General features: G+C 54.7%; 31 non-coding genes across 31 annotated transcripts; all 31 read right to left on the bottom strand.

Moving 5' to 3' along the window:
- Positions 1-159: 159 nt before the first annotated feature.
- LOC139664153 (5S ribosomal RNA) lies at positions 160-278 on the bottom strand. Its single transcript, XR_011696828.1, has one exon. It is a non-coding gene; the product is annotated as a 5S ribosomal RNA (ribosomal RNA).
- Positions 279-444: 166 nt separating this feature from the next.
- LOC139664152 (5S ribosomal RNA) lies at positions 445-563 on the bottom strand. The gene has a single exon (XR_011696827.1). It is a non-coding gene; the product is annotated as a 5S ribosomal RNA (ribosomal RNA).
- Positions 564-744: 181 nt separating this feature from the next.
- Positions 745-863, bottom strand: LOC139664151 (5S ribosomal RNA). The gene has a single exon (XR_011696826.1). It is a non-coding gene; the product is annotated as a 5S ribosomal RNA (ribosomal RNA).
- A 166-nt stretch (positions 864-1,029) lies between these two features.
- Positions 1,030-1,148, bottom strand: LOC139664131 (5S ribosomal RNA). Its single transcript, XR_011696807.1, has one exon. It is a non-coding gene; the product is annotated as a 5S ribosomal RNA (ribosomal RNA).
- Positions 1,149-1,329: 181 nt separating this feature from the next.
- On the bottom strand, positions 1,330-1,448 carry LOC139664150 (5S ribosomal RNA). Its single transcript, XR_011696825.1, has one exon. It is a non-coding gene; the product is annotated as a 5S ribosomal RNA (ribosomal RNA).
- A 166-nt stretch (positions 1,449-1,614) lies between these two features.
- LOC139664119 (5S ribosomal RNA) lies at positions 1,615-1,733 on the bottom strand. Its single transcript, XR_011696796.1, has one exon. It is a non-coding gene; the product is annotated as a 5S ribosomal RNA (ribosomal RNA).
- Positions 1,734-1,899: 166 nt separating this feature from the next.
- LOC139664149 (5S ribosomal RNA) lies at positions 1,900-2,018 on the bottom strand. Its single transcript, XR_011696824.1, has one exon. It is a non-coding gene; the product is annotated as a 5S ribosomal RNA (ribosomal RNA).
- A 166-nt stretch (positions 2,019-2,184) lies between these two features.
- Positions 2,185-2,303, bottom strand: LOC139664109 (5S ribosomal RNA). The gene has a single exon (XR_011696788.1). It is a non-coding gene; the product is annotated as a 5S ribosomal RNA (ribosomal RNA).
- Positions 2,304-2,469: 166 nt separating this feature from the next.
- Positions 2,470-2,588, bottom strand: LOC139664148 (5S ribosomal RNA). Its single transcript, XR_011696823.1, has one exon. It is a non-coding gene; the product is annotated as a 5S ribosomal RNA (ribosomal RNA).
- A 166-nt stretch (positions 2,589-2,754) lies between these two features.
- LOC139664147 (5S ribosomal RNA) lies at positions 2,755-2,873 on the bottom strand. Its single transcript, XR_011696822.1, has one exon. It is a non-coding gene; the product is annotated as a 5S ribosomal RNA (ribosomal RNA).
- Positions 2,874-3,039: 166 nt separating this feature from the next.
- Positions 3,040-3,158, bottom strand: LOC139664146 (5S ribosomal RNA). The gene has a single exon (XR_011696821.1). It is a non-coding gene; the product is annotated as a 5S ribosomal RNA (ribosomal RNA).
- Positions 3,159-3,324: 166 nt separating this feature from the next.
- LOC139664145 (5S ribosomal RNA) lies at positions 3,325-3,443 on the bottom strand. The gene has a single exon (XR_011696820.1). It is a non-coding gene; the product is annotated as a 5S ribosomal RNA (ribosomal RNA).
- Positions 3,444-3,609: 166 nt separating this feature from the next.
- On the bottom strand, positions 3,610-3,728 carry LOC139664143 (5S ribosomal RNA). Its single transcript, XR_011696819.1, has one exon. It is a non-coding gene; the product is annotated as a 5S ribosomal RNA (ribosomal RNA).
- A 166-nt stretch (positions 3,729-3,894) lies between these two features.
- On the bottom strand, positions 3,895-4,013 carry LOC139664141 (5S ribosomal RNA). Its single transcript, XR_011696817.1, has one exon. It is a non-coding gene; the product is annotated as a 5S ribosomal RNA (ribosomal RNA).
- A 166-nt stretch (positions 4,014-4,179) lies between these two features.
- LOC139664140 (5S ribosomal RNA) lies at positions 4,180-4,298 on the bottom strand. The gene has a single exon (XR_011696816.1). It is a non-coding gene; the product is annotated as a 5S ribosomal RNA (ribosomal RNA).
- Positions 4,299-4,464: 166 nt separating this feature from the next.
- LOC139664139 (5S ribosomal RNA) lies at positions 4,465-4,583 on the bottom strand. Its single transcript, XR_011696815.1, has one exon. It is a non-coding gene; the product is annotated as a 5S ribosomal RNA (ribosomal RNA).
- A 166-nt stretch (positions 4,584-4,749) lies between these two features.
- Positions 4,750-4,868, bottom strand: LOC139664138 (5S ribosomal RNA). The gene has a single exon (XR_011696814.1). It is a non-coding gene; the product is annotated as a 5S ribosomal RNA (ribosomal RNA).
- Positions 4,869-5,034: 166 nt separating this feature from the next.
- On the bottom strand, positions 5,035-5,153 carry LOC139664137 (5S ribosomal RNA). Its single transcript, XR_011696813.1, has one exon. It is a non-coding gene; the product is annotated as a 5S ribosomal RNA (ribosomal RNA).
- A 166-nt stretch (positions 5,154-5,319) lies between these two features.
- On the bottom strand, positions 5,320-5,438 carry LOC139664136 (5S ribosomal RNA). The gene has a single exon (XR_011696812.1). It is a non-coding gene; the product is annotated as a 5S ribosomal RNA (ribosomal RNA).
- A 166-nt stretch (positions 5,439-5,604) lies between these two features.
- On the bottom strand, positions 5,605-5,723 carry LOC139664135 (5S ribosomal RNA). The gene has a single exon (XR_011696811.1). It is a non-coding gene; the product is annotated as a 5S ribosomal RNA (ribosomal RNA).
- A 166-nt stretch (positions 5,724-5,889) lies between these two features.
- Positions 5,890-6,008, bottom strand: LOC139664106 (5S ribosomal RNA). The gene has a single exon (XR_011696785.1). It is a non-coding gene; the product is annotated as a 5S ribosomal RNA (ribosomal RNA).
- Positions 6,009-6,174: 166 nt separating this feature from the next.
- LOC139664134 (5S ribosomal RNA) lies at positions 6,175-6,293 on the bottom strand. The gene has a single exon (XR_011696810.1). It is a non-coding gene; the product is annotated as a 5S ribosomal RNA (ribosomal RNA).
- Positions 6,294-6,474: 181 nt separating this feature from the next.
- On the bottom strand, positions 6,475-6,593 carry LOC139664098 (5S ribosomal RNA). The gene has a single exon (XR_011696777.1). It is a non-coding gene; the product is annotated as a 5S ribosomal RNA (ribosomal RNA).
- Positions 6,594-6,759: 166 nt separating this feature from the next.
- Positions 6,760-6,878, bottom strand: LOC139664133 (5S ribosomal RNA). The gene has a single exon (XR_011696809.1). It is a non-coding gene; the product is annotated as a 5S ribosomal RNA (ribosomal RNA).
- Positions 6,879-7,059: 181 nt separating this feature from the next.
- Positions 7,060-7,178, bottom strand: LOC139664132 (5S ribosomal RNA). Its single transcript, XR_011696808.1, has one exon. It is a non-coding gene; the product is annotated as a 5S ribosomal RNA (ribosomal RNA).
- A 166-nt stretch (positions 7,179-7,344) lies between these two features.
- Positions 7,345-7,463, bottom strand: LOC139664130 (5S ribosomal RNA). The gene has a single exon (XR_011696806.1). It is a non-coding gene; the product is annotated as a 5S ribosomal RNA (ribosomal RNA).
- A 166-nt stretch (positions 7,464-7,629) lies between these two features.
- Positions 7,630-7,748, bottom strand: LOC139664129 (5S ribosomal RNA). The gene has a single exon (XR_011696805.1). It is a non-coding gene; the product is annotated as a 5S ribosomal RNA (ribosomal RNA).
- Positions 7,749-7,929: 181 nt separating this feature from the next.
- LOC139664127 (5S ribosomal RNA) lies at positions 7,930-8,048 on the bottom strand. Its single transcript, XR_011696804.1, has one exon. It is a non-coding gene; the product is annotated as a 5S ribosomal RNA (ribosomal RNA).
- Positions 8,049-8,229: 181 nt separating this feature from the next.
- On the bottom strand, positions 8,230-8,348 carry LOC139664126 (5S ribosomal RNA). Its single transcript, XR_011696803.1, has one exon. It is a non-coding gene; the product is annotated as a 5S ribosomal RNA (ribosomal RNA).
- A 166-nt stretch (positions 8,349-8,514) lies between these two features.
- On the bottom strand, positions 8,515-8,633 carry LOC139664107 (5S ribosomal RNA). Its single transcript, XR_011696786.1, has one exon. It is a non-coding gene; the product is annotated as a 5S ribosomal RNA (ribosomal RNA).
- Positions 8,634-8,799: 166 nt separating this feature from the next.
- Positions 8,800-8,918, bottom strand: LOC139664125 (5S ribosomal RNA). Its single transcript, XR_011696802.1, has one exon. It is a non-coding gene; the product is annotated as a 5S ribosomal RNA (ribosomal RNA).
- Positions 8,919-8,992: the final 74 nt, after the last annotated feature.

Raw genomic sequence — 8,992 nt, 5'->3', positions numbered from 1 at the left:
GGACTAACAGAAGGGCCTTTTATAGATGGCAAGACCAACCTTCAACAAACAGCGGAAGGAGGGCCCAAACAACAAGCGGAGGCAACATTTTGCAGCTAGCTAGCAAGCGCGGCCGCTTGTCAGCTCTGCAATCCGGAGCCCTGTCTCAAGAAAAAAAAAGGCTTACAGCACCTGGTATTCCCAGGCGGTCTCCCATCCAAGTACTAACCAGGCCCGAACCTGCTTAGCTTCCGAGATCTGACGAGATCGGGCGCGCTCAGGTTGGTGTGGCCGTAAGCCACAGACGGACTAACAGAAGGGCCTTTTATAGATGGCAAGACCAACCTTCAACAAACAGCGGAAGGAGAGCCCAAACAACAAGCGGAGGCAACATGTTGCAGCTAGCTAGCAAGCGCGGCCGCTTGTCAGCTCTGCAATCCGGAGCCCTGTCTCAAGAAAAAAAAAGGCTTACAGCACCTGGTATTCCCAGGCGGTCTCCCATCCAAGTACTAACCAGGCCCGAACCTGCTTAGCTTCCGAGATCTGACGAGATCGGGCGCGCTCAGGTTGGTGTGGCCGTAAGCCACAGACGGACTAACAGAAGGGCCTTTTATAGATGGCAAGACCAACCTTCAACAAACAGCGGAAGGAGAGCGCAAAGGCCAGGCTCCCAAACAACAAGCGGAGGCAACATGTTGCAGCTAGCTAGCAAGCGCGGCCGCTTGTCAGCTCTGCAATCCGGAGCCCTGTCTCAAGAAAAAAAAAGGCTTACAGCACCTGGTATTCCCAGGCGGTCTCCCATCCAAGTACTAACCAGGCCCGAACCTGCTTAGCTTCCGAGATCTGACGAGATCGGGCGCGCTCAGGTTGGTGTGGCCGTAAGCCACAGACGGACTAACAGAAGGGCCTTTTATAGATGGCAAGACCAACCTTCAACAAACAGCGGAAGGAGAGCCCAAACAACAAGCGGAGGCAACATGTTGCAGCTAGCTAGCAAGCGCGGCCGCTTGTCAGCTCTGCAATCCGGAGCCCTGTCTCAAGAAAAAAAAAGGCTTACAGCACCTGGTATTCCCAGGCGGTCTCCCATCCAAGTACTAACCAGGCCCGAACCTGCTTAGCTTCCGAGATCGGACGAGATCGGGCGCGCTCAGGTTGGTGTGGCCGTAAGCCACAGACGGACTAACAGAAGGGCCTTTTATAGATGGCAAGACCAACCTTCAACAAACAGCGGAAGGAGAGCGCAAAGGCCAGGCTCCCAAACAACAAGCGGAGGCAACATGTTGCAGCTAGCTAGCAAGCGCGGCCGCTTGTCAGCTCTGCAATCCGGAGCCCTGTCTCAAGAAAAAAAAAGGCTTACAGCACCTGGTATTCCCAGGCGGTCTCCCATCCAAGTACTAACCAGGCCCGAACCTGCTTAGCTTCCGAGATCTGACGAGATCGGGCGCGCTCAGGTTGGTGTGGCCGTAAGCCACAGACGGACTAACAGAAGGGCCTTTTATAGATGGCAAGACCAACCTTCAACAAACAGCGGAAGGAGAGCCCAAACAACAAGCGGAGGCAACATTTTGCAGCTAGCTAGCAAGCGCGGCCGCTTGTCAGCTCTGCAATCCGGAGCCCTGTCTCAAGAAAAAAAAAGGCTTACAGCACCTGGTATTCCCAGGCGGTCTCCCATCCAAGTACTAACCAGGCCCAAACCTGCTTAGCTTCCGAGATCTGACGAGATCGGGCGCGCTCAGGTTGGTGTGGCCGTAAGCCACAGACGGACTAACAGAAGGGCCTTTTATAGATGGCAAGACCAACCTTCAACAAACAGCGGAAGGAGAGCCCAAACAACAAGCGGAGGCAACATGTTGCAGCTAGCTAGCAAGCGCGGCCGCTTGTCAGCTCTGCAATCCGGAGCCCTGTCTCAAGAAAAAAAAAGGCTTACAGCACCTGGTATTCCCAGGCGGTCTCCCATCCAAGTACTAACCAGGCCCGAACCTGCTTAGCTTCCGAGATCTGACGAGATCGGGCGCGCTCAGGTTGGTGTGGCCGTAAGCCACAGACGGACTAACAGAAGGGCCTTTTATAGATGGCAAGACCAACCTTCAACAAACAGCGGAAGGAGAGCCCAAACAACAAGCGGAGGCAACATGTTGCAGCTAGCTAGCAAGCGCGGCCGCTTGTCAGCTCTGCAATCCGGAGCCCTGTCTCAAGAAAAAAAAAGGCTTACAGCACCTGGTATTCCCAGGCGGTCTCCCATCCAAGTACTAACCAGGCACGAACCTGCTTAGCTTCCGAGATCTGACGAGATCGGGCGCGCTCAGGTTGGTGTGGCCGTAAGCCACAGACGGACTAACAGAAGGGCCTTTTATAGATGGCAAGACCAACCTTCAACAAACAGCGGAAGGAGAGCCCAAACAACAAGCGGAGGCAACATGTTGCAGCTAGCTAGCAAGCGCGGCCGCTTGTCAGCTCTGCAATCCGGAGCCCTGTCTCAAGAAAAAAAAAGGCTTACAGCACCTGGTATTCCCAGGCGGTCTCCCATCCAAGTACTAACCAGGCCCGAACCTGCTTAGCTTCCGAGATCTGACGAGATCGGGCGCGCTCAGGTTGGTGTGGCCGTAAGCCACAGACGGACTAACAGAAGGGCCTTTTATAGATGGCAAGACCAACCTTCAACAAACAGCGGAAGGAGAGCCCAAACAACAAGCGGAGGCAACATGTTGCAGCTAGCTAGCAAGCGCGGCCGCTTGTCAGCTCTGCAATCCGGAGCCCTGTCTCAAGAAAAAAAAAGGCTTACAGCACCTGGTATTCCCAGGCGGTCTCCCATCCAAGTACTAACCAGGCCCGAACCTGCTTAGCTTCCGAGATCTGACGAGATCGGGCGCGCTCAGGTTGGTGTGGCCGTAAGCCACAGACGGACTAACAGAAGGGCCTTTTATAGATGGCAAGACCAACCTTCAACAAACAGCGGAAGGAGAGCCCAAACAACAAGCGGAGGCAACATGTTGCAGCTAGCTAGCAAGCGCGGCCGCTTGTCAGCTCTGCAATCCGGAGCCCTGTCTCAAGAAAAAAAAAGGCTTACAGCACCTGGTATTCCCAGGCGGTCTCCCATCCAAGTACTAACCAGGCCCGAACCTGCTTAGCTTCCGAGATCTGACGAGATCGGGCGCGCTCAGGTTGGTGTGGCCGTAAGCCACAGACGGACTAACAGAAGGGCCTTTTATAGATGGCAAGACCAACCTTCAACAAACAGCGGAAGGAGAGCCCAAACAACAAGCGGAGGCAACATGTTGCAGCTAGCTAGCAAGCGCGGCCGCTTGTCAGCTCTGCAATCCGGAGCCCTGTCTCAAGAAAAAAAAAGGCTTACAGCACCTGGTATTCCCAGGCGGTCTCCCATCCAAGTACTAACCAGGCCCGAACCTGCTTAGCTTCCGAGATCTGACGAGATCGGGCGCGCTCAGGTTGGTGTGGCCGTAAGCCACAGACGGACTAACAGAAGGGCCTTTTATAGATGGCAAGACCAACCTTCAACAAACAGCGGAAGGAGAGCCCAAACAACAAGCGGAGGCAACATGTTGCAGCTAGCTAGCAAGCGCGGCCGCTTGTCAGCTCTGCAATCTGGAGCCCTGTCTCAAGAAAAAAAAAGGCTTACAGCACCTGGTATTCCCAGGCGGTCTCCCATCCAAGTACTAACCAGGCCCGAACCTGCTTAGCTTCCGAGATCTGACGAGATCGGGCGCGCTCAGGTTGGTGTGGCCGTAAGCCACAGACGGACTAACAGAAGGGCCTTTTATAGATGGCAAGACCAACCTTCAACAAACAGCGGAAGGAGAGCCCAAACAACAAGCGGAGGCAACATGTTGCAGCTAGCTAGCAAGCGCGGCCGCTTGTCAGCTCTGCAATCCGGAGCCCTGTCTCAAGAAAAAAAAAGGCTTACAGCACCTGGTATTCCCAGGCGGTCTCCCATCCAAGTACTAACCAGGCCCGAACCTGCTTAGCTTCCGAGATCTGACGAGATCGGGCGCGCTCAGGTTGGTGTGGCCGTAAGCCACAGACGGACTAACAGAAGGGCCTTTTATAGATGGCAAGACCAACCTTCAACAAACAGCGGAAGGAGAGCCCAAACAACAAGCGGAGGCAACATGTTGCAGCTAGCTAGCAAGCGCGGCCGCTTGTCAGCTCTGCAATCCGGAGCCCTGTCTCAAGAAAAAAAAAGGCTTACAGCACCTGGTATTCCCAGGCGGTCTCCCATCCAAGTACTAACCAGGCCCGAACCTGCTTAGCTTCCGAGATCTGACGAGATCGGGCGCGCTCAGGTTGGTGTGGCCGTAAGCCACAGACGGACTAACAGAAGGGCCTTTTATAGATGGCAAGACCAACCTTCCACAAACAGCGGAAGGAGAGCCCAAACAACAAGCGGAGGCAACATGTTGCAGCTAGCTAGCAAGCGCGGCCGCTTGTCAGCTCTGCAATCCGGAGCCCTGTCTCAAGAAAAAAAAAGGCTTACAGCACCTGGTATTCCCAGGCGGTCTCCCATCCAAGTACTAACCAGGCCCGAACCTGCTTAGCTTCCGAGATCTGACGAGATCGGGCGCGCTCAGGTTGGTGTGGCCGTAAGCCACAGACGGACTAACAGAAGGGCCTTTTATAGATGGCAAGACCAACCTTCAACAAACAGCGGAAGGAGAGCCCAAACAACAAGCGGAGGCAACATGTTGCAGCTAGCTAGCAAGCGCGGCCGCTTGTCAGCTCTGCAATCCGGAGCCCTGTCTCAAGAAAAAAAAAGGCTTACAGCACCTGGTATTCCCAGGCGGTCTCCCATCCAAGTACTAACCAGGCCCGAACCTGCTTAGCTTCCGAGATCTGACGAGATCGGGCGCGCTCAGGTTGGTGTGGCCGTAAGCCACAGACGGACTAACAGAAGGGCCTTTTATAGATGGCAAGACCAACCTTCAACAAACAGCGGAAGGAGAGCCCAAACAACAAGCGGAGGCAACATGTTGCAGCTAGCTAGCAAGCGCGGCCGCTTGTCAGCTCTGCAATCCGGAGCCCTGTCTCAAGAAAAAAAAAGGCTTACAGCACCTGGTATTCCCAGGCGGTCTCCCATCCAAGTACTAACCAGGCCCGAACCTGCTTAGCTTCCGAGATCTGACGAGATCGGGCGCGCTCAGGTTGGTGTGGCCGTAAGCCACAGACGGACTAACAGAAGGGCCTTTTATAGATGGCAAGACCAACCTTCAACAAACAGCGGAAGGAGAGCCCAAACAACAAGCGGAGGCAACATGTTGCAGCTAGCTAGCAAGCGCGGCCGCTTGTCAGCTCTGCAATCCGGAGCCCTGTCTCAAGAAAAAAAAAGGCTTACAGCACCTGGTATTCCCAGGCGGTCTCCCATCCAAGTACTAACCAGGCCCGAACCTGCTTAGCTTCCGAGATCTGACGAGATCGGGCGCGCTCAGGTTGGTGTGGCCGTAAGCCACAGACGGACTAACAGAAGGGCCTTTTATAGATGGCAAGACCAACCTTCAACAAACAGCGGAAGGAGAGCCCAAACAACAAGCGGAGGCAACATGTTGCAGCTAGCTAGCAAGCGCGGCCGCTTGTCAGCTCTGCAATCCGGAGCCCTGTCTCAAGAAAAAAAAAGGCTTACAGCACCTGGTATTCCCAGGCGGTCTCCCATCCAAGTACTAACCAGGCCCGAACCTGCTTAGCTTCCGAGATCTGACGAGATCGGGCGCGCTCAGGTTGGTGTGGCCGTAAGCCACAGAAGGACTAACAGAAGGGCCTTTTATAGATGGCAAGACCAACCTTCAACAAACAGCGGAAGGAGAGCCCAAACAACAAGCGGAGGCAACATGTTGCAGCTAGCTAGCAAGCGCGGCCGCTTGTCAGCTCTGCAATCCGGAGCCCTGTCTCAAGAAAAAAAAAGGCTTACAGCACCTGGTATTCCCAGGCGGTCTCCCATCCAAGTACTAACCAGGCCCGAACCTGCTTAGCTTCCGAAATCTGACGAGATCGGGCGCGCTCAGGTTGGTGTGGCCGTAAGCCACAGACGGACTAACAGAAGGGCCTTTTATAGATGGCAAGACCAACCTTCAACAAACAGCGGAAGGAGAGCCCAAACAACAAGCGGAGGCAACATGTTGCAGCTAGCTAGCAAGCGCGGCCGCTTGTCAGCTCTGCAATCCGGAGCCCTGTCTCAAGAAAAAAAAAGGCTTACAGCACCTGGTATTCCCAGGCGGTCTCCCATCCAAGTACTAACCAGGCCCGAACCTGCTTAGCTTCCGAGATCTGACGAGATCGGGCGCGCTCAGGTTGGTGTGGCCGTAAGCCACAGACGGACTAACAGAAGGGCCTTTTATAGATGGCAACACCAACCTTCAACAAACAGCGGAAGGAGAGCGCAAAGGCCAGGCTCCCAAACAACAAGCGGAGGCAACATGTTGCAGCTAGCTAGCAAGCGCGGCCGCTTGTCAGCTCTGCAATCCGGAGCCCTGTCTCAAGAAAAAAAAAGGCTTACAGCACCTGGTATTCTCAGGCGGTCTCCCATCCAAGTACTAACCAGGCCCGAACCTGCTTAGCTTCCGAGATCTGACGAGATCGGGCGCGCTCAGGTTGGTGTGGCCGTAAGCCACAGACGGACTAACAGAAGGGCCTTTTATAGATGGCAAGACCAACCTTCAACAAACAGCAGAAGGAGAGCCCAAACAACAAGCGGAGGCAACATGTTGCAGCTAGCTAGCAAGCGCGGCCGCTTGTCAGCTCTGCAATCCGGAGCCCTGTCTCAAGAAAAAAAAAGGCTTACAGCACCTGGTATTCCCAGGCGGTCTCCCATCCAAGTACTAACCAGGCCCGAACCTGCTTAGCTTCCGAGATCTGACGAGATCGGGCGCGCTCAGGTTGGTGTGGCCGTAAGCCACAGACGGACTAACAGAAGGGCCTTTTATAGATGGCAAGACCAACCTTCAACAAACAGCGGAAGGAGAGCGCAAAGGCCAGGCTCCCAAACAACAAGCGGAGGCAACATGTTGCAGCTAGCTAGCAAGCGCAGCCGCTTGTCAGCTCTGCAATCCGGAGCCCTGTCTCAAGAAAAAAAAAGGCTTACAGCACCTGGTATTCCCAGGCGGTCTCCCATCCAAGTACTAACCAGGCCCGAACCTGCTTAGCTTCCGAGATCTGACGAGATCGGGCGCGCTCAGGTTGGTGTGGCCGTAAGCCACAGACGGACTAACAGAAGGGCCTTTTATAGATGGCAAGACCAACCTTCAACAAACAGCGGAAGGAGAGCCCAAACAACAAGCGGAGGCAACATGTTGCAGCTAGCTAGCAAGCGCGGCCGCTTGTCAGCTCTGCAATCCGGAGCCCTGTCTCAAGAAAAAAAAAGGCTTACAGCACCTGGTATTCCCAGGCGGTCTCCCATCCAAGTACTAACCAGGCCCGAACCTGCTTAGCTTCCGAGATCTGACGAGATCGGGCGCGCTCAGGTTGGTGTGGCCGTAAGCCACAGACGGACTAACAGAAGGGCCTTTTATAGATGGCAAGACCAACCTTCAACAAACAGCGGAAGGAGAGCCCAAACAACAAGCGGAGGCAACATGTTGCAGCTAGCTAGCAAGCGCGGCCGCTTGTCAGCTCTGCAATCCGGAGCCCTGTCTCAAGAAAAAAAAAGGCTTACAGCACCTGGTATTCCCAGGCGGTCTCCCATCCAAGTACTAACCAGGCCCGAACCTGCTTAGCTTCCGAGATCTGACGAGATCGGGCGCGCTCAGGTTGGTGTGGCCGTAAGCCACAGACGGACTAACAGAAGGGCCTTTTATAGATGGCAAGACCAACCTTCAACAAACAGCGGAAGGAGAGCGCAAAGGCCAGGCTCCCAAACAACAAGCGGAGGCAACATGTTGCAGCTAGCTAGCAAGCGCGGCCGCTTGTCAGCTCTGCAATCCGGAGCCCTGTCTCAAGAAAAAAAAAGGCTTACAGCACCTGGTATTCCCAGGCGGTCTCCCATCCAAGTACTAACCAGGCCCGAACCTGCTTAGCTTCCGAGATCTGACGAGATCGGGCGCGCTCAGGTTGGTGTGGCCGTAAGCCACAGACGGACTAACAGAAGGGCCTTTTATAGATGGCAAGACCAACCTTCAACAAACAGCGGAAGGAGAGCGCAAAGGCCAGGCTCCCAAACAACAAGCGGAGGCAACATGTTGCAGCTAGCTAGCAAGCGCGGCCGCTTGTCAGCTCTGCAATCCGGAGCCCTGTCTCAAGAAAAAAAAAGGCTTACAGCACCTGGTATTCCCAGGCGGTCTCCCATCCAAGTACTAACCAGGCCCGAACCTGCTTAGCTTCCGAGATCTGACGAGATCGGGCGCGCTCAGGTTGGTGTGGCCGTAAGCCACAGACGGACTAACAGAAGGGCCTTTTATAGATGGCAAGACCAACCTTCAACAAACAGCGGAAGGAGAGCCCAAACAACAAGCGGAGGCAACATGTTGCAGCTAGCTAGCAAGCGCGGCCGCTTGTCAGCTCTGCAATCCGGAGCCCTGTCTCAAGAAAAAAAAAGGCTTACAGCACCTGGTATTCCCAGGCGGTCTCCCATCCAAGTACTAACCAGGCCCGAACCTGCTTAGCTTCCGAGATCTGACGAGATCTGGCGCGCTCAGGTTGGTGTGGCCGTAAGCCACAGACGGACTAACAGAAGGGCCTTTTATAGATGGCAAGACCAACCTTCAACAAACAGCGGAAGAAGAGCCCAAACAACAAGCGGAGGCAACATGTTGCAGCTAGCTAGCAAGCGCGGCCGCTTGTCAGCTCTGCAATCCGGAGCCCTGTCTCAAGAAAAAAAAAGGCTTACAGCACCTGGTATTCCCAGGCGGTCTCCCATCCAAGTACTAACCAGGCCCGAACCTGCTTAGCTTCCGAGATCTGACGAGATCGGGCGCGCTCAGGTTGGTGTGGCCGTAAGCCACAGACGGACTAACAGAAGGGCCTTTTATAGATGGCAAGACCAACCTTCAACAAACAGCGGAAGGAGAGCGCA

This window comes from Centroberyx affinis, unplaced genomic scaffold (assembly GCF_046629955.1).
Source record: "Centroberyx affinis isolate AG114_WGS23_722 - 3 ecotype Tasmania unplaced genomic scaffold, CSIRO-AGI_Caff_v1 ptg004202l_1, whole genome shotgun sequence".
Classification (NCBI taxonomy): Eukaryota; Metazoa; Chordata; class Actinopteri; order Beryciformes; family Berycidae; genus Centroberyx; species Centroberyx affinis.
Note: the sequence above shows the minus strand (reverse complement) of the source record. Positions and strands in the feature narration are given on the sequence as shown.